General features: G+C 39.9%; 1 protein-coding gene across 15 annotated transcripts in view; it reads left to right on the top strand.

Moving 5' to 3' along the window:
• RAD51B (RAD51 paralog B) overlaps positions 1 to 21,747 on the top strand; it is a 350,163-nt gene that overhangs the window by 96,824 nt on the left and 231,592 nt on the right. The gene's annotated exons all lie outside the window — the stretch shown is intronic.

The following is a 21,747-nucleotide window of genomic DNA, read 5'->3' as shown; positions in this document are numbered from 1 at the left end:
ATAAATTGTTTCATTCTTGGAATATCCAACTGTCCCTTTTTCCTGATATTGCAGATTTCCCATGCTTTTTTCTTAGCTGATACTGATATTAATAACTTTTCAGTTCACATAACAGTATGCCAAGTTGCTTTCTAGGTAATCACCGTGTTTGTATTTCAATATTTCCTTGTTTCTGACTGGGGGGGGGGAACTTGGAGTGGGGCAGGGGAATGTTGCGCTCCTGGGAGGGGGCGCAGTTTTCCCAATGACTTTTCTGACTGTTAGGGATGCCTTTGTGCCATTTAACTCATGCATACTTCTAATGCAAAGTAAACATTAAAGGTTAGTGAAGAGAGTTGCATAGACAAATCTAGGAGGACCTTTAGCTCCAGTTTCAATCAACTCCTCATCATCTTTCTAAAAATAATTGCTGACAAAATGTCTGTTTTCTCTGTTAAGAGCAGAGGTTGCACTGACCTAGCCCTTCCTGGGGGCTGAATAGAAGGGATTCAGATGAAGTTGAGCTGGCTCAAAAAACAGATTTTTAAAGACTAGAATTTGTTTGATGTGTAGAATCGAAGTATAGCAGAAAGTTTGTGAGAACATTTCATCTGTCTCTCTCATTTCTTCCTCATTCTGCCACATTTGTAAAATTTAATTTTGTTCTTCTGCAAGGAGCTGAGAGGCCACAGCTGACAGAGAATGAAGCTTTTTTTAGATGCAAAATATCCAGAGGCAAAGTAAACTTCAGTGAGTCAGAAATTTGTGCAGTTTACTCTGCCCTTTATTTTTGTCTTGCTCAATAAAGTGTACTCCTTAAAAACCCACAGCAATTTAATGTCTGTGAACCTGGTCTGTCTTCAGTAGAGAAAATAATGATCAGTTACATTAAAAATTTCAGTCAATTTCTTCCTCTAGATCTATCATTTTCTCACAATTGGGAGCATCTCTGAACATTGCTATGCCAAGAGCAGTATCTTGCACTTCATGTAAAATGAACAGCTGTAACCCTCATATAACAGCTTAAAACAAACTAAGCCTCTTGTTCATACACGTCTGAAAATTTCTCTCATTTAAGCAATTTGCAGAGGTTCTGACCCAAAAATTCACCAAACAGAAGATTTAAAAGATTTACTAAATCAATCATTGGAAAGATGGTGCAGCACCATCTAACATTACCAGTTGCTTTCTCCAGTATTAGATAAGCCAAATAGTGGCCCCCCTACAGCTTTTCTCAGTCAAATTCCCAGTTTAATAGCTTTACAGTTGTGGAGTTTTTCCTCAGAGTACTACACTTACATTGTCCTTCACTGTAAATCACCTCTTCGGTCTTTGTGGTTTGAGCAGCAGTACACTACGAGCCTTAAGCATTCTGAAGCTAAGGCAACAACCTCAAAATGTAATAATGGCTTAAAAATAAATTTTAAAAGTGCCGTATCCTGAGGTTCTTTATACTGCTACCTTTTTGTGAGTTTTCCATTTTTTATTTATGTAGTTGACGTCAAAAATGCTTATAACAGTAACAAACGTGTTACTGAGTAATACACAGAATTTAAATGTCAAGAGAAATACCAAGCATCTGAGACTGGCAAAATCCCCAAATCAAGTGTTATCCTTTTCCACAAACACTGTGTTCTACCAAGCAGAAGCCAACGATTATGAAGCAGAGCAGCCATATCACAAGCAACAAGCTGCTAGCACCCGCTGACTGTGCTGTCCATGTTCTGCTCTAGCATCCCTGAGAGAGAGGGAGTCCGTCTGTTGTTAGGGGGCTGCTGTAAAGCATGCCTTAAATACAGAGAATCCCCTTGCCTGTTCTGCGTTTTACTGACTGATACAGGTGCCCTCGACATACGCCTGTAAAGTCTTTGATGCTTATCACCAGGATGTTTCTCTTAAATTTATGTGAGGTCAGGCAGAGGTCAGAATGTCCTGTCTAAATACTTGCCTGGTTTGCACACCTCTAGCAGTTCAATAAAAAGCTTGCAGGGTCACGTGGTGGTTTGCCCTTGCAACTTTATGTGACAGGCTAGGGAGCATTGAAATGCATACTTGTTTTGGCATTTGGATTAACCTGTGCGCACAATGATTTTGAGTAGATGCATTGTTGTTCCCATTTATTCCTGGGGCTATTTATACGTTTTGTTTGCTTGCAGTTAGGACTTTAAGCACCGTTGTGAATGTGACTACAGGCAGAGCCATTGCTTCAGTGCCTCCCATAAAATTAAGCGGTGTATGAAAGTGTTTCGGTCTTTCAATATCACATGGTCTCCAAAATAACGTTCTCTAACCTTGGAATCAGTGAATGAATATTCTCATATCTGGCTTAAATATCTGGAGAGATTTTATAAGAAGAGCACTGATAAATTAGTTTAGTTCAGGGAACAGAAGCGGGAATCACTAAATCTGTACTGTGGTGATAGGAGGGAATTTGTGCCTCAAATCACCAGACAGGCAGAAGGCCTGTGCCTGAGATTTGCAGCAATGCCATTTGAAAGGTTATTACCAAAACTGTGTAAGTTCAAGGGAATTAAATGGAGGCAGCTGCTGAAAAAAAATGCCTGATTTACACTGCCAACCTGTACTGGAGTGGTTTAAATAAGAATGTTCTGTTGTGTTCGTCGGGGAAGGGAAAAGATGGCTTAATTCCCTATTTGACTTCTGTGGATCCTAAAAAGAAACAAAGACAGCTATGTGTCAACTCTTGTCACCTGGAAGACTGCAAGATGTTGAACGTAGGACTGCCAACTACTTGTCTGTGCATACAACACTGCATAAGAAGCTGTAGGTCACTTCAAACTTTCTGTCCTTCCTCTGAAGGTTCAGGTATTGGTCATTGCTAGAAGCAAGATTGCAGATTAGGTGGTCAGTGGCCTTGGTTATCCAGTTTCTGTGGTCATAAGGGTCATGAAGAAATATTAGGCAGACAAGAAAACCAGAAGTTGTCTCTGCTTTACATGTCAAAGTTTGATATGCATCTGTTTTTGTTTGACTGCAAAATCATCTGTATTGTCCTCAGTATGCACTGGAATTTAGATGATGCAAAAGCCATTAGAAATTAAAACCTGCTGCCTTGCTTTTTTTAAAAACTGAAAACACATTTCAAATTTAGATTTCCTTTTGTAGATTGTTTACTGTGAACTGAATGGAACATTTTTACCTACTAGCGGAGGAATTCACATTAAACAACTTATTTCAAAATCTTTTCACATATTTGTTTAGGTTAGAAGGAAGTCCTTGAGATCATCTAGTCCAACCCCACTCTTACCGCATCATCTAAACGTTAAGCTATAAATAAACTAATGTGGACCACATACATTATCAGTCAGTGCTGTGTGCATTTTTTTACCCAGTATTTACTGCAGATTTTTGAGCAGTTAACAAAGAAAATAGTTAACAAAGAAGCAGTAATCCTAATGATCATACAAGTTTTTAGAAATCTGTTTGATGTGAATCATGTTCGCTTGAACAGACTTCTATTTAATTTTACTTTCCAATATACCTAGATTGATTTAGTAAAGAAGAGAAAGATAATGTATCACTGGCAAGCACTTTGTATGGCATTTTGTACTGTGAATTTGATGCTCACAAGGCCAGCTTTTCCAACTAAATTGTGACAGTGTGTCTGAGCTTATGGATGTAAAACCCATGATATTTCAGTCCTGGGCTCTTCGCTGTGCCAGTGAGCCTCCCATCTTCTTCTGCATTAGTTAAATGCTTTCCTCTTATCATGCTGCTTTAAGACAATATATTAACTTGAATATGTTTGATACTAATGCTAGTTTCCAGCATCCGCTTAGCTATGATAACTTCTTTTCTTTGAATTTGAAATTCTCAATAGCAGCTTCACTCTTAGGAAGATTGAGTCTGCCCAGTTAGTTGAGTATATGCATCACAAATGTTTTTTCTGCAGCATGTTGATGCATTTGGCTTGGGTACAGTCTTTGGTCATCAGGTACTGATCTTAGAAATTGAAGCCTTTCACTGAAAAGGATTGTTTATTATACTATTTGCTGTGGATCTCTCTGTAGTAGTGTTATTTTTCATCAACATAGCTACCTGAATGCTGACACAAAGGAGGACCAGGTAATACAAATGACAGGGGAAGCAAGGTGTTGCTCCTTTTGTTCACAATGTGGGCTTGTCAATTTAGGCAAACTTAGAAAGAAAACACTTGCAGTCAAATGAAAATATCCTTCAGTGGAAATAAAAGCAAAAGTGTATGAATGTGGCTTAAGCACTGGACTGCTTCCTCCATTCTCTGATTACAAAAAGATTGTCACTAGTGAAAGAACTTCTTGGTTTGAGCTATGGACTCCTTTTTCTGATACCTTTTGGTAGGCAGGCGGTTTATACAGTGTGCAGCACTTTCACCCTTGCATTTAGGTTAACTAGAAATATCTGCTGAAGATTTACTACTTGCTTTATTGCAGTCACTCCTTAAGATCTTCAGGTATAATTCCAGCTGGGAAAGAATAAATTGGAGAACATTTAGCTTGCACGTGAGTTCTGATCATTCACCAGTTGGGCTGGGGAGCCCAGCAGTAATTTAGTTAATAAGCAATATAGGCAATGTAATTGCAATAAAGCATGTAAAGAAATCTGTATTGTAGTGAGGCAGCCTTTAAGATGGTGTTATGGCTGATGTTCAAAGATTAACCACAAACTCTCTGTGCAGGCAACTGATCACTTCCTGTGATTGTTTTAATGTGTATTAAACAATACCAAAAGCAGTGGCTTTTACCACAAGAACACTGTGAACTCTCAGACTTTATTGCAGGCCATGCATAAGAAACAAATTTAGCATCTTCTCTTAATTGTGGTTCCTGGTGCTTGCTGCCAAAGCCACCGGTTTCCAGACCATGGTTTGGGAATCAGCTCTACAGGGAGTGGTTGGAAAAATGATGTTAGAGAGATGGTGAGCCAGAGTGTGTGATGTGGAAATAAGAAAACAAATACACTCTTTGGGGTGTTTGACCTAGAGAGTCCGTGTAGATGAAGATCAGAGGCATCAGGAGATGGCCAAGGGATGAGCTGGGGGGCTGACCTGTGGCTGTGGCAGCCCTGCGACGTGAGGACTGTCAGCCTGTGCAGTGCTGTGACGCCCGGCCTGCATGCACTTGGGCGGCCCTGCCCTGCCATGCCCAAGGAGCAGTCTCAATCAAGTGCCTGTTGTGTTTGTCCTCCTCCGGAGTGAAGTGGGATACTTTGGCAGGAACCCAGTGGAAGTGTCAAAACTGGTCATCTCCTTCGCTCCCACCACCTACTGCTCGTGCGGAGCTTTTTCCTTCAGGCTGTGGTTCATTATCTAAGACCAGAAGGTGCTTCCTTCCTACTGGCCTGCCCACTTCTCAGTTTCATGATGGGAAAGAAGTGGAGAGAGTGAACAAAGTGGCACGTGTGTTCATACCCACCCTTGTTCAGGTCAGGCCTTGAGCTGAGACGAAGGATTTGAGAGGCTTAAGACCTTGTGGATACCTCCTGGATTCCTTCCTGCTGGGCCATTTCCTTGCAGCCCCGTCTGGTTCTTTAAGCTTGCCTGGCAGCGTGTGCAGGCAGTCAGACTTGTATTGTGAAAGAGAAATTACACACTTAACCTTGGTAATAATTAACTTCCATAGCCTTGTTTGCTACCTCTTTGTCATGTTTTTATTGTAGCTTGTTTGCTTACTTCTGAGGAAATTCTTTTTGGCATTTTATCAGTTTTTATGAACCTGAGTAAATGAAGAATTAAACCGTGGGGCTCAGGTGCAGAGGAAGGGTTTCTTTCTTTGGCAATTCACCTGAATAAACATGTATCAGGGATGGGTGGAGTTCAGTGGCAGCAACAGTGGAGTGGAAACATCATAAACAGGTTTCCCATAGTGTTTCAGGATAATAGTCTGCTTGAGAAAGGCCTGATCATATATTCCAGACTGATAACCTCCTTGTCCTTAGCTGGGTGAGAAGGACCTGGTGAATTGCTGTGCTGTTTGTGTAATCTGAGTTGAGCTCTGTGGAAAGGTACCTGCAATCTGCCCTTGCCTCTGTGGACATGTCGGGGCAAACAGCCGCTGAACAAAGAGGCTGGATATTGAACTGCTGGGCTCATTGGCAGGAAATGCTGAAGACCATCAGCTTGAATGTGTGAAAGCTTTCAGTTATCTTCATCTGTATTAGAAAGAGAGTCTCTTCCATGGAGACTTTTTAATGCAGTCTTCTTAATTTGAACATCTCTTCTGTATACACACAGTGCTTTGCAAAACATTGATGCCCTCCCAGCAAAGTGTTGCTTGGCAGCTGACAGAAAGGAGTAGGTCATAGCGTTTGAGGGATACTTACTTCAGGGTGTGAGTGTGTGGACTTGGCAAGGAGGGAAATTTGATCTTTTGTGGTTTTTTTTTTCTGTTTAAGTGGAATGTAATATGTCTGGGATTTTTTGTGTAAACGATATTTTTTAAAATTTTGCTGCGGGCTATATCAGAAACTGGACTTATTTCTGTGTTGAAGCACTCTAAATTGACTTTTGTATGCAATCACATTCTCCTTATCTACCGCTGTGTGTACAGCGGTGAATTGTTTCTCTATAAAAAGGTTTTAAAAGAATTCAAGAGACTTGCTTAGGCTGTGGCTTCAAGGACGATGTGAGCTGATGTAGCAGTCCATTCACCCAGCCTTTTGCTCCTGTGGCACGCCTTGCTCTAGTTTCTGCATTCATTGTACCCAGCAGAACCAACGCTGGACAGCTTTTTAATCTGCCCTTGCACTGGCATTGATGCTGTCAGCTCTTCTGCTGTGCCACTGGATGCATGAGCACAGAAGAAAATACAGGCAGCAAAACAAGGCAGTTAACTCTCTGTAGGGTTATTAGGCTGAAATGCCTTCAGTGAGCCGAGAGGTCACCAGGAGTAAGCAGGAAACACTTGAGTAGGGGTCATGGTACGAAAATGTCCAGCATTTGAAGTGCCCTGGAAGCTAAACTTATTCTTTGTGTGCCTGTTGCTGCTGCTAGCACAGATGCTATTTCGAGATTTCATTTCCTGTGTGAACTTTGTGGATTTGCTGGAACCATTCTGCTTTCACAAGCAACTATGATTATTGTCCCCTTTTCACAAGCTAGCGAAATTCTGTCTCAAAGCTTGTTAGGAGGTTTCCTCATGTTTCTACGGGGAGGGGGGAGGATGAGAGCCCTAATTCTTAGATGATTACACATTTCTTTTGTGTTTTCTAATTTACGTGCTTTTTTTTTCTGCCTAGTTTGTACCTTTTGGAATGTAATGAATGAACATTTTCTTTTGTTCATGACATACTTTGTGCCAGTGTAATTTGTTTCTCTCTTCTGAGATTACTCCCTGGAAGTATGTGTTAGTGCTTCAGTGTGGTCAGGTCAGGTGGGCTGTTCTTTTTACATTCAATTCAAATTCTTATTCAGATTAAATTCATTCCTTGTGCACATCCCAGCAATCCTCTTCTGTTTTGAAATGTGTGTTATTCGAGGTGGTATCTTACTGATGTCTTGCATAATACTATTTTAATTTCATTATTGCTGACATTTCTGGATAATGTGCAGCAGTAACCTTCAGTACATACAGTAGCATACTTACAGTAATGATCAATTGACTAAATATATGATACCTAACTCTCTAAGAATCATTTCATGTTTTCAGTGTCATTTTCTTATTTACGTTACCATAGAAGAATTGATTTTGGAGCTTAAAAATATTTTTCTTATTATAAAAATAAGATTGTATTAAAAATATTTTTTGTTCTCTTCCTTCATTTCTCATTGTGTACCAGTAAACAGTAAATAGAGTTGTTAATAATAAAAATTCAAGCCAACTAACGAGGAGCTTGCCAGAAAGGCTCTCTTGTTTTGTAGTGACTTGCAGCAGCTGGTCTCTTAAAACTAGAATTACTGCTTTCTATGAAATTTACTTGCTTAAATCATTGATAAAAGATTGGCATTTTCTTTTTCTTTTCCTTTTTTTTTGTGCACTTGATTTATCAAAAGTTTAGAGGTGAATGCAGCTGTTGGTTTGGGATTTAAAAATACATCAAAAAGGCAAACTCCGTTATAATGGAAGCTGAACTTACTTTAAGATCTACTGACTTTAAAACATCTACTTAAGCTTCTACCTCAACTGCAGTAATGAGGTGTAGTACAGGTAGTTTTGCTTTTTTTTTTATGGGGTTGGTTAAAAGGTATTTGTTTCTTTCCTCATGTTGGGGTTCAGCATTGGTTTAAGTGTTTGTGGTTTCACTGTGTGGCACAGTTAGGGGAAAAAATCCAGGCTAAAAATAACCTTCTGAAAAAACATGCTGTGAGACATTAATGAATAGGTGAAGGTAAGCAAGGATGGTGCTTTCTAAAGTTTGCCTTGTTGCTGAAACAGAATTCTCATGTAACTCTTCCTCTTAGGGTCACTCCCATCCACAAGCAGCGCGGAAATGGCTGTGGCAATCCTAGTGGCATCCCTGTGCCCTGCTCACTGGTGATCCCTGAAATGTCGCTCCTGGACTGTATTTCTCCCCTCCTCCAGTCGGTGGGGCTGGTACAGTACTCCCTGAGGCCACCAGTGAGCTGGGTCAGAAATGGAAGTCTATTAGAAGAACTGGTCAAAAAGGAGAAAGGATGGGGTTAGTTTAAATTTTGAGCAGCTCCTTGGCTTGATATGTGGCACTGGAAATGTTACTGATGCAAGCTGCTCAGGTTGCCACAGCTGCGTGGGGAAGGAAACATCTGTGGGAGCCCTGCCTGAACTGGCTGCTGTGCTTGGTAAATGAGAAGGTCCTAAATTGCTGGAAGTAATGTTAATTCTCAAACATTAAAAGCATATGTGTAAAAAACTAGCACATCTGAATGCATATCTGCCATGTACTGTATACAATATATAAAATAATGTTTTTGTGGCAGTTAGAATGTGGTAAACCCAGTTATAAGAGTTGAAGTCCAGTGTAAGCTCTGTGCTTAAGTATGTTTATACGTGATGAAGTGGGCATGAACAGTAAGCTCTAAGTATCTCCTAACCTGCAATGTGCAGCTCAAGCTGTAACCTTTTACACCCTCTTTCAGTACAGACACTTTCTTTGCTTCAGAATTCATATGCACCGGACGGAGGAAAAATGAGTAATGAACTTCACAGTTCAGAAGTGGAAAGCCAGCCAATAAGCATGTAGTAAGAAATTCAAACATTTCAGTTGTTGGGCTGGAAAAAGGTTTTGCTTTAAAACTCTTCTTCTGTATCTGAAACATTTCTGTAAAATGTTCTAATTGTTCTTCAGTAAAAATCATATTTCCTAAAGTGTTACAATTATTCTGTGTCCACATACTTACTGTGCTCAGTGTAAGTAACATTTTCCATGCTCATGGGTGTTCTTTGCCTTATGTTGACATCTTGGTGCACATTGCCTGTTGCTTCTTGGAGTTTCATGGCTAGGACATTTCCTAATTTTTGCCCAAAACTGCTCTGTAGTGTTTGCAACTATAAATACACTGCGCTTCAGCTTTGTTACGCAACTATTTATATGGATTTACATTTGTTTAAAATGATAAAGATAGACTTAACATACTGTTCTGAAAATTATTACTGATTTTCATGTATGTAGGCCATTACATCATGAGGAAACCGAAGCGTGCTATAAGAGCATTTTCTTCCCCCTCCCCCCTTCTCTCTTTTGTATGCCAGCCACCCTTCTCTCAGGGTGGCTGGCATACAAAATGCAGCTGTTCAGCAGTGCTCATAACACAAGTAGAGGAGGAATGCAATATTGAGAAAAGCTTTATCCATATCCACTAATACGGCATAATAAAAATTAATAGTAGTAGTAGTAGTAGTAGTAGTAGTAGAATGAGGAAAAGCTGTGCATCAGAATTGTGTGAACTGCTCCCAACCTGTCAGTATCGCTGTTTTCTAGTACCTTCCATGTAACAATTACTAATATTTTGAGTGAGCCATTGTATGTCACCATATAGCTGTACTTAATACTTCACATGTATTTCACTGTGCAGTGCCCAGTTTATGCACAGAAGGCACATTTCTTCTTGGTGAAGAAATATTGATTTGGTATTAATAAACCTCTGGAGAAGATTACGAATTGTGTCGCTCTTCCATCGCTTTCCACTCCCACAGTGGCCCCTTCTGCGCACGGGCCAGGCGGGAGTGTGTGGGCTGCTGTGGGTGGGAGCTTCCTTTGCAGCCATCTATTTACTCTTGGTGAGTGAATATAGAAACTGAAATTGCTTTTATCTGGAGCAATTTCTTGAGAGGCCTGTGGATAAGTAGGTAGCATATGATCTCCTTTAATTGAAGTAGTAAATAAAATGCCTTGAGCCACCAGACACTCAGCTTTTTTCAGAGGACTGCCCTTACTACCATTGTAGGTCCAGTTGAATCCACTGCAATGTGTGTTTTGAGTATTTGGCTGTGGAAGAGGAAGGTCTGTTAAGGTTAGACATAATTTATTCTCTACTGTACTATACTAAATAAATGGCTGCTTTTTGCCTGCCGGAGGCACAGCTCAAAACCAAAACTCATCCAACCCACAGAGAGTTAAAATATTTTTGTCCTAAGTCATCACGTCTGGCTGGGGAGCGACCTCAACCTTCTCCTGCTCTGAATCACTGCTGAGATAGCCACGTGCTCTAAATAGACCATGGTGGATTGCAGTGCCAGAAACTGTTTGTCTTTTCACGTGTCTCAGATGGTTAAATGAATACAACCTTGACATTGTTAGAAAGGGCGCAGCTACTCCCAGTTACTGTAGGTGTAGTAGCAGATTAACCACTCTAACTGCTTTCATGTGCGTAATCTTTCCAATCTTGATCTGGTGGCCATGTTGCTCTTCTTTTGTGGCACGTAGGCAGTGCTTGGCCGTGGTTTTAATCCTGAAACTGTTTTCACAGCCGTAGGTGCAGACAAATAACTCAATTTCAAGGAGTTCAAGCTTTGCAAAAAATGTTACGTTGACAAGGTTAGGCTGCATTTATGTGAGCCTCTCTGCCCCCAAACAATATATTTGAATTTAAGAAAGCTATTAAAGTGATCCTTCAACAAGTGTCTGAGAGGGATGCTTTTCATACTTATCCGTTCATACTGTGAACTCAAATTAATGTAAGCTGTGATGTAGTCAATCTCTTAAAACCAGAGTGCAGTTTCTGGCAGTAGCCAAAATTAGTACTTTAGAGGGAGAAGAGATGCTGGAAGCAAAGAAATTCTTTCTTGATTGTTGTATTCTTGCATTTACAATTAAAACCATAACTTGGACAATTACAAAGCTTACTGGTGAGAAAGCTGTCCAAGCACTCCCTTACTATCCCCCACTTGGGCATGAATGATAACTTGCTTTCTTTTAAAAGCAGATTGGAGAGCTGTCTCTCATCGCTGGTTGTGAATTAGAGTAGTTCTAGCTAGGCTCTTTTGAATTCACAAGGTGTATATACTTTGGAATGTATCAGTTTAGTTTTCTATTCTGACAGCAAAGAAAGAACTTAAAAAATTCACTGGTACCTTCTTAGTAGCTTCCAGCTTTTTGTTTCCAAGTTTGTGATATGGTGTCTTAAGTTTTGTTGCTATCTGTGAAAAGGAATAACAGTTAACCTGAACAACAGTGTTTTCTTTAGACTGATTTCCTGAGCTTACAGTTTCTTGGAATGATGTTGTCCTCTCCTGTCCCTCACTTTTTACATTCACCCACTTCATGACCCATCCAAAACACATCCAGGACTGCTAAGGTACAGTCTAGGCAGCGGTGACAAGCTCTAGTGAAGGATATGTTGTAGTTATAACAGGAATATATTAATTATATAATAATTAATGAGTAGCTAAGTGCTGTGTTAACTATGGCAATAAAACTGTAGTTATGCTATTCTTGTAGTTAGGAAGAATAAACAAGAAGCTTTCAATTTAGAAAATCTCCGGGGTCAAATAAAGCAGCAGTTGCCATTGGAGTTGCATCCATAAACTTCCTCAGCCATGTGGAACAGCTTCCTTATACTCTTCTGCTTCATGTAGGCTCTTATGCTGCTTTTATACTTGTCATATCAGAAGATCAAATTATGTCAGTAAGGTATTAAATGTTTTTATTAACGACTGTTTCATGCAATTTATTCTCTTTCATATGTCATGTACCGGAATGTGTTTTCCAACAGATATTTGGAGATAATCTAATACACTGTTTATATTAGATGATGTCTGGGAGGTACTCCTTATACATGTTCAAGTATAAGACATTACATTGCCTAAAATTCTGGAAGAAATTTCCACAAGAGCTGTAACTATATGTGGTCCTTGTGTTGTATTCTGTAATAGAAGGGACAGTAAGGAGCCGTGAAAGACAAGTAAAATACACCTTCGTATAAGCATACCTTTTTGTTCAGAAGGGCCTGCAAGAAAGCAGTGCCAGGTAGCCAAGCAGCTGCACTAAATGCTGGTGCAGAAGCAGCTAATGTCCTCCAACACAGTCCAATGGCTGCAAAGTATTTGCAGTGTGTAGTGGGTGTTTCTCAACAGAGTCTGCACTGAAGTACGGTTATGTGAGGTATAAGACATTTTCACTGCCCCTTGTGTAACCAAATCAAACACGCTGGAGATGGTAAAGATAAATCTGTGTGTATAAATAGAAGATCTGGCTTTTTCTTGCACTTTTTGGAAAATAGTCACTGTGATTAACATTTTAACGACATTGTAGTGGACATTTAGTCTGTTAAATAAGAGAGTGCTGGGAGCAGGGGACTGGAACAGACTGAGAGGTGAAATTCTGCCTATTTTGCTTCTCAAATAGCACATCTCTTTAATGCAGTCCATGTGTTCAGCCTTGCTTGACTTAAGGTGGTAGAGTTTTGTCATGGCGGGAGGTAATATTTGCAAATAACTCTTCTGCAATTTGTAACTAAGATGTATGTGTGCAGTGCGCTAGGCAGGTCTTTTTGCCTTATACGGGGAACTGCTGTCATTTGAGGGGTTACTATTTGGTTTGATTCCAGTGCTCTTAGTCACTCCGTGACACAGACACCCTGATTGCATACACAATGTGTGAATAAAAATATGAGCAAGACTGAAAGCAGGTGTTTGTGTTACAGAGGGGAATGTTAGAACAATATTTATCGATTATTTGTTGGGTGGGATTTTTTTTGTTTGTTTTATTTAGGTTATTCATTGTTTTCTACTTCAACTTCTACCTTAAGCAATAATTCAAAGTTCAGTCTTGTTTGGAGGACCAATTTCAGCCCTGCTGCAAACCTTCACTACTAAGTAATCATTCACATAAGATGAATTAGTTCTTCCTCACCTCTTAATTTTAGCTTATTTTGGATTCTGCCAATGGTGCCTAATTCAGTTGTTAAAACGAACAGGATACTCCATAAGGAATCCCATTTGTGTGTAATGGAAATATTCAGCTTTCCTCAGAATTGTGGAATTGGTCCTTTGGTGTCTTTTTAAATAAGGATCAGTGGATGAGTATGTTTAGCCAGTGAATGGATTTTATTTGTTTGCTTGTCCTGTACTAACTGTCCTGCATGAGAATACAAGGCCTGAGAGACACTTCTGTTTGTTCTGTGACTGTAAATTTCTTGACGTGCTCGTTCATGTTGTTTTGTGAAAACATGTGGCAGGGTGAACCTCTTCAGCTGGAATGATGCTGGTAGAAGATAGGACGAATAGATGAGTTAAAGTTTAACTAATACACAGGGGTACAACATGAAGAGGAACTTAATTAGAAACAGTAATCTTTATCAAATGACAAGATCAATTGCTTTTTTTTTGTTGTTTTTAAACCCTGTGAGGGATGTATTTAATGTGTTGGCTTAGTTACAGAAATACATTTTCTTGTAGATTTCAGGAGGGCTTGTACAACTTTAAGAAAACAACTAAGCAAGGCTGTACTTCTTTTCATTAATTAATCCTTAATGTAATAGTGAAAAATTGTTTTATTACTGGCCTGATGTCGGAGACATGACTCTGTGTAGAATTTGTAGGTGTGTAGTATTTTAATGAAGGCCACCTGGGTATGTTAGACTGGAATCAGCAAGGAAAAATGGCACTGGAGCCTTTTCGTGTCGTTTACCCATTTGATTTTCTGGTAGAAGCAGAAATTGTAAGATACAGCCATGTTCAAGAAGGGAAGAATTAGCTCTTTTTTTCTGAGAAGGAGCTTTTAAATTCTGAGAAGCACACCTACTTTACTTAAAGATGTGAAGAGGATTTATTATAATTTTATACATTTAATATCTGAGTATAAAATTACTCTTAAAGAGTTGTTTGGAAAGCTAGTTAGCAGTGCAGCACATAGTTTTTAAGATCTTGATCCCGTGTGCTGAGATTTCCATGACAGTATTCTTTAGGGACAGTACATTTGTTATTGGTGGCTGAATTGTTTCCTTTTGCAAAGCTTTGCAGTCTCTGAATCTCCCACTGGCTGCTATCCAGAAAGAGCTGTTAGTTCTGCCCAGTGTCTGCAGATGTGTGATGATATTTATATCCATTGAGGTATTTTCACTTTAGCTAGATCTGGTAAAACACTTGTAGCAAAGACTGAGACCTTTGAAATCAAGTTCTGTCCTTGAAGGCATGCTCTGACTTACACTGCATCCCTGGTTACGATGGGAAAGAGGGTCATTCTAGCTGGATTGGAATCAGCAAACCTTTGAGTAAAGAAGTAAAATTCAGTTTTGAAAGCAATATGGAGTTTAAACATCAACAAAAAGAATATTGATAACTTAGAGGCTAAACTAGGACTTAGAAGGCATGGTACTTTTTAAGTGATGAAGTCTTCGTAACCAACTTCACTCTACCTAGCTGTACAGCAGTGTTGAGTCAAAAGTTTTCATAGATGGGATTTCTAAAATTAAAAGCTGCTTTTCTTTTCTAATATTTTTCTAAGCTAGTGACAGCAAAGAGAGATCATAGAATCACCAAGGTTGGAAAAGACCTCCAAGACTATCCAGTCCAACCATCCACCTACCGCCAGTATTTCCCCTCTAAAACATGTCCCTTAGTATAACATCTAAATGTTTCTTGAACATAAGATTTTTCACTTCTGTGGGCATTTCCATGCTTTCCTCTCTTTTCCCTCTTCAAGAAGCTTCCAGGTAGAAGAAAATAGGACTTGTGTCAAAAACTCCTTGTTTTTAGAAGCATTTCCAGGTATGAAAACAACACCATTTTAATGCTTTTGAAGAGCAGTTTTTACTTAAATTGACAATATTTGCATGATCTTCAGCTGACGTTTCTTAGAGCTATTCACTACTTCCTTCAGATACGATTTAATAAAATAGTGATCTTGAGTTTTTCTGTATGGTGTTCCATTTTTTTTTTTTTCAAAAAGCCAGTGAAATTTTGGCACTGTATTTGAGATATCATGAAGAAAGGATTGTCATTACCCCTTGAAACTTTTTCTGACCTTTGAGTTTGACAGTCCACATTGGTAGATTAAGATATTGTGCAGATTTAGCCTTGTTCTTAACTTAGCTCTATATTTTCTGTATAGTCTTCAGTAATGAAAGTGGTCAATCTGACTGTAGATTTTCTAATATCTGAAAAAAGACTCACAGCTGCCTAAAAGTGGAAATCAGGAAATAGGTACTGAAGTCAATGAGGACACACTTGGAGATTCTTAGAGAGATGTTGGTGCATGGAAATAATTTTCATTGGGTATGAATTCTCTTTCAGCTTACACTTTTCAAATAGCTTTTACGGCATTAGATGTAGAACTAATGAGTACTGGATGAAACATATGTTGCATAAAACTTTTTGGCTTAGTTCCGTACATGTGATTGTCACTGGCTGAAGATCCAAGTACCAGTGAAAGGATGTGGTAAATTTTCCTTACAGCTGGCAAAAGTTCATGTATTTGGAACTTTTCAAAGCAGACTAGGTTGATATACTGGAAAATGTACTGCAGAGAAGACAGTGCTTTATTTGTAGGAAAATAGGGTAGATAGTCCTGTAGGCCTCTCTGTGTATGACTAATGAAGTTGTAAATGATAGTTACTTTAATCCGCCTTCATTTTCCTGGTTTTGTTGGATGTTGCCAACAGAATGACTGAAGTCCTAAGTCTCATGCCAGTGAAAATGGCAGTTGGCATTTCCTAGTTTAGTTTCTCTTGTTCAGTGCAGAGTGAAACTTCAAGGGTGTAGCAAAGAAAATATTGATTTATTTTTTTTTTCATTTTTCATCCAGATGAAAACTTGCAAGCATTTGCCCAGTGGGGCAGGGTAGAGAAGTTATCTAGATTGTGTAACTCCAGTCTTTGGCTGTGCAGCCTTGAGAACACTTGAGCAATAGCTGACTGTCATTTGCCGTGGGCTAGATAATGTTGTTGTTTCTAGGCTGTGGGCTGCAGACTGACTCTCACACGAGCCAATGGCATGGGGCTTTCCCACGCTTGCAACATCCCTGGTTTTCCAGCAGTGTGACATGACTTGTGTACAGAAGTTAAACTTCAACTGAAATGCCTTCTGCTCAGGTCAGTCATCAGTTGGGCAAAGCTGTGCTCCTTACCTAAGTCAGCAGTGTCTGTCAGCACAAGTTCGCAGTGTACAACAAAATCATTTTGAAATACTACACTACAAGGTTAGAGCTGTTACATTTTTTCAGCCGCAGTTTCTTAACCAGCTCATCCCCAGCATGAGTTTCTGGAGCATCTTCCCTTCCTACAGTTGAAGTGACATATTGTTCAGGGGCTGGAAAGCCTAACCTAGTCTCCAGGAATGATTTCATTGAGCTTGGGTCAGAGCTATGCAGAGAATTGGGCATGCAGGTGCAGTGGACACAGCCATGTCCAGCAGGAGATGGATGGCTGGGGCACATGGGCTGCTTGAAGCTGCTGAGACCTATTGCAGAGGTCCATGTGCGTGCATGGAGTACCTGTAGTGAGGGTTTGGGAGCCTGTGGTTTTGTTCAGCTCTGAAGCTAGAAGGTACTTGGCTTTCTTTTTGTTTGTGGTCCCTTACCCTTAGAAATGGCAGATACAAGTCTGGGTGGTCTGGAGTTAACACTGATTTAATCCATCTAAATCCCCCAGGAAGTTTGTCCTGTGGTTAGAACTATCTACTTGTGCTCATCAGCAAGGAATTAAGGAAAGGAATTTGGAAAGGAGAGGAATTTAAGATCTAAACTGCTGGACACTGAAGTCAATGGGAGTCGTATGCTGATTTTTTGTTGTTATGCCTTAGGAAAACTTTTGCAACACAGTAGCTAACATTTCAATTGTCAGGCTAATTTTAAATTTTGAGGGATTTTATGCAATAATAAATGGTCAAGAAAAAGTTTCTAGTTTTGTCATACTCACATAGCTCAAGGGTATTGGTCAATGCTCGGCTGAACATGAGCCGGCAGTGTGCCCAGGTGCCAAGAAGGCCAGTGGCATCCTGGCTTGTATCAGAAATAGTGTTGCCAGCAGGAGTAGGGAAGTGATCATCATTGTGTACTCAGTACTGGTTGGCAAGGCTGCACCTTGAGTGCTGTGTTCAGTTTTGGGCCCCTCACTACAAGAAAGACATCAAGACTCTAGAGTGTGTCCAGAGAAGGGCAACAAAGCTGCTGAGGGTTCTGGAGCCGAAGTCTTATGGGGAGCAGCTGAGGGAACTGGTATTGTTTGATCTGGAGAAGGGGAGGCTCAGGGGTGACCTTATCCTGCTCTACAACTACCTGAAAGGAGGTTGTGGCGAGGTGGGGGTTAGACTCTTCTCCCAGGTAACAGCGATAGGATGACAGGTAATGGCCTCAAGTTGTGGCAGGGGAGATTCAGGTTGGACATAAGGAAAAATTTCTTCTCCAAAAGAGTGGTTAGGCACAGGAACGGGCTGCCTAGGGTGGTGGTGGAGTCAGCATCCCTGGAGACTTTAAAGAAATATTTAGATGTTGTTCTAAGGGACATGGTTTAGCGGGGAAATATTGGTGATAGGTGGATGGTTGGACTGGGTGATCTTGGAGGTCTTTTCCTGCCTTGGTCATTCTATGATACTGTTCATATTACCAACATTGTCTTCTTTGTTTTTACCTGTGAGGAAGCTGACAAATAACATGAGTAGTAGACTAGTTCACAACTATTTTCATGAGGTAACTCAGCAGGATTTGTTGTCTGTGCCAGGACTAGAAATAAAGGTGAGAGCTTTTGAGCACCCTTATTGTTATTTGAAGTAGCATAAATTAAAATTAAGCGGACTGAATTTATAATACGTGTGCCTGTGGAGGTATGGTTACAAAGGGTTGGAAGATAAAGGAAGAAGTATTGAGCTGATGTTTTCAGTGCAGGAGCAGAGCTGTGCTCCAGTGCAGGGTGGTTTGGATCTTCTGTGCTTCTCTCCTGCTGTAGTTGCAGTCCTGCTCCCCAAATTTCGTGCAAGAAAGTATGGCCTTTTGGGCAGTGATTGCATTATGTCAGGTTTTGTACACACTTCTGTCAAGGGATCAGAGAGTTCACTGGTCATTTTTTATCTGCAGCTTTGAAAAATACTCTGGTTTCCCAGAAGGCAATAATGCCGGCTCTTTGATGTTTATTCTAGATGGTTTTCCTTTTTAATAATCATAGCAGGAGGAAATGTGTTGGACTAGCTACATGACAGAAGCAGAGGAATTCATTAAAGAAAGTAAAAGGAATTCTACTCAAATTTCAGGCTTTGGAGTTGGAGTTACAAACTAATCATCATTCTGGTTGTTTTTAATGTTTCTTCTGTGGCACTTTCCTTGTCCATGAAATTGATATTTACCGTTAGCGTGGGTGAGCCTGAGAAAATGAGCAATGTTGCTGAGGCTTTGAGCTGTGTAAACGTTAACCAGCACCTTTCTTTTGTACTCTCTGATGTGTTTAACAAGGCTTAGGGAGAGAGACTGAATGGATCAGGAGATTATGCAATCTTCACCTGTAGTTTGGCATTTCAATTACATCCCAGCTTGGTAGTGGCTGGAATACTTTACCAGCTGATGGCAGTTTTATACTCTTGGTGATGAAAATAAGTAAACAATTGCCTTCATGCACGGTGTTAGAGAAAAAGTCTGAATCTTGGAGCAAGATTCAGCTGTGGGCCCTTTCTTTTATCTGTTTTGAAGTTAGAACAAGGCATCAAATCTGCACTTACATACCATGGCAGCACACAGTGTTTCTTATTTGTAGCTGATTTACCTGCCAGCCTCAGATCCAGGGAGCACATCTTTTTGTGTCCATCTTTACACGCATTGCACAGCACTCACATACATGTTAGCCCCTGGTTTCTCTGTTTCTCAAGAAATAATGTTCTCTTGATAGTATTTCCATCCAGCTCTGAAGGAATTCTGAGAAAGTAAGGATCTGAAACCTGTGCCATCACTTAACTTGTTAGTGGAGCTGAATCTGAGCCTTCCCCACATTTCCTTTGCTATCTACTAGGGGTAATAATGTTTTATTACTGTAAAGAAAAAGATGATTGATTACTTGGTAGGCATATATGTTGTTCTTTTCTATCACAACATGTATGTGCCTAAGGCTGATAAATAACAGGCCTACCTTGAAAAGGTAGTTGTGTAAATATGTGGAAGTGCATTAGCTGAGCATCTTATGCTTTTGAGCCATGAATTCACCGTGGTGACTGATGGGACTGCAGACCACTTATTGCTGCATGGTATAGTGTCCATAGTCTGAGTCACTGATGCAGAAAGAGTAAAACATGTATTCACGTCTGTGTCTGTACATAGTTTTGAGGGTTTTGTTTCAACTTTGGAAAAAAAATGGTACTTTGTATGTAGATCCACTTCTGCTTTTTTTGAATTAAGCAAGTACCAAAGCTACAGTACAAAATGTAGTAGCTGAACCCTAGAGCTGACTTGTCCCATATGAACTTTTCTGGCTTTGTCATATTCGTCCTGGCATTCATATCTGTACAAACTTTAGTCACTTGGGGAATATGTTTAAATCTGATGTTCAGTAGCTCCTGTATCTTATTATAGAGGCATCTATGTGCAAGTCTTTTAAGTTAAAGAACTGGACAAATGACGTTTTACCCAAGAGTAGCTTGGAAATCTGCAAACAGAGAAGTCTGGAAGTAGGGGAATACTTGTGTTACTGATGGCTAAAGAATGAGTTTCTGTTAATTCCAGAAGCAGCTGTCAGAAGAGTTTTAGAATCAGATATATTTTTTTCCAATATTGAAAATGAAAAAGCCTAAGGAGAAGCCACCCATAAATCAGATGGTGCAAGTGGGATTAGGCAAGATCATGACTGTATCACCCTCTGGGCTGCAGTTGTGGGGCAGTGAGCATAGGTGAGTCTCTGGATTGTTGGCCGAAGGCAGCAGGGGCCTAACAGCCCCCTGAACCTCGGTTTGTGAACTGCCGTCTGCCTGCATACTGTTCCAGTGTTAAATTTGATCACAGTGTTATTGGTGCATGTGGTTATTATACAAGCAGTTACTTAAAAATTGTAATTGAGTTATATGCTGTATTGTGAGATATTAACTGAAGTATTGATAAATACGAGATGTTTTCCGAAGTGTTCCTGAGGACATCAGTGATTCTGCAAATTTGACAGTTTTGATAGCTGTCAGTTTTAACAGTTTCTGTAGGAAAGTACTTTATATTTCTCCCCAGTCACTTCTTAACAGGCAAATAGGCCTTCCTTAAGGATGATATTGAACTGCAGCAACATCTTAAGTGTATTGTAGGGTGTTAGAGTTGACTGGATGCTAGGGAAGTTTTCTTATTCAAAACGGAAAGATGCACGAACAGCTGTAAATATTTTTTTCATTAATATCCTCACAGAAATGGAGATTAAAAAGCAACAAAGGAAAATGTTTCAACTGCTAGTAAGTATGTCATTCCCCTATTAGCTTCCAAAATTCCAGTCAAGCCTTTTATTATATCTTGATGTAATTTGCTGTTAGAGGGGTATGTCAACATGTCCAGCACAGTGTGGTGTGGACAGAATGCTTCTGTGGTCCGTAACTTAATATTGCAAGTCCTTTTTTTTTTTTTTCTGGAAGCACAAAATCAGATCCTGGCAGTGTTAACTTAACCCTTTGTCCTTCCATAGTAGGGATGAGTATTCCAGGGCTCTGAGCATCTGCTGGTCTTCCTCTCTGTTTATTTTTCTTCACCTTGGTACTCCATTACTGCAAGGTAAAGGAAGAAAGTCATCTGGTAAACCTCACTCAGGCAAACTGCGTTTTAGGCACCTTTCTATGAGGGAAATATAAACAAGGAAATGAATCCCACCACAAGTGCAATTCACTGTAGAAGAATAAATAATTTTGTTGTTGATACAGTGTTTTTTATAAGTTTGCTTACTAATATGCTTCTTCTTATGCTTGGAGTTAATATTTAAAGAGGCCATGCACAGTTGCTTCTTTAAATCTCTCCCTAAGCTCTTTCAGTTATTAAAACTGATTTTTTTTTTCCTTTCTTTTGGAACTTTTTTGTGTCTCTAACTTTCTCAGAACATAATAGAACATGGTGTGCTGTCTGCTTTAAAAACAGGTAACTACTTTGTGCTTAGGTCTGATCTGCTTGCGTTGCCTGCACCATGAATTTGCTAAGCAGCCTAGGATAGGAGGAACAGGGCTAGGGTGGGGTTTGAAAGAGGAGCCTGGTCTCCACAGAAAAGTTCGTGTATAGGACATCCCCATCATAGTGAGATAGTAGATTTTGGAGTATGGCTTTGAAGAATTCTGGATGGTTTTAAAGGTTTTTGTGATGAGGCATGAAGCCAGGGCCCAGACTAGTTGATATAATTAAAGTGTTTCTTTTAGGTTTGTGCACAATTTGCTACCAATTTTTGCTTACCTCTTGTCAATGGTTTACGGGCGTTCGGCTCGGTTC

Source organism: Numida meleagris, chromosome 6, assembly GCF_002078875.1.
Source record: "Numida meleagris isolate 19003 breed g44 Domestic line chromosome 6, NumMel1.0, whole genome shotgun sequence".
Classification (NCBI taxonomy): Eukaryota; Metazoa; Chordata; class Aves; order Galliformes; family Numididae; genus Numida; species Numida meleagris.
The sequence above is the reverse complement of the archived record's forward strand: the minus strand, read 5'-3'. Positions and strand labels throughout refer to the sequence as shown.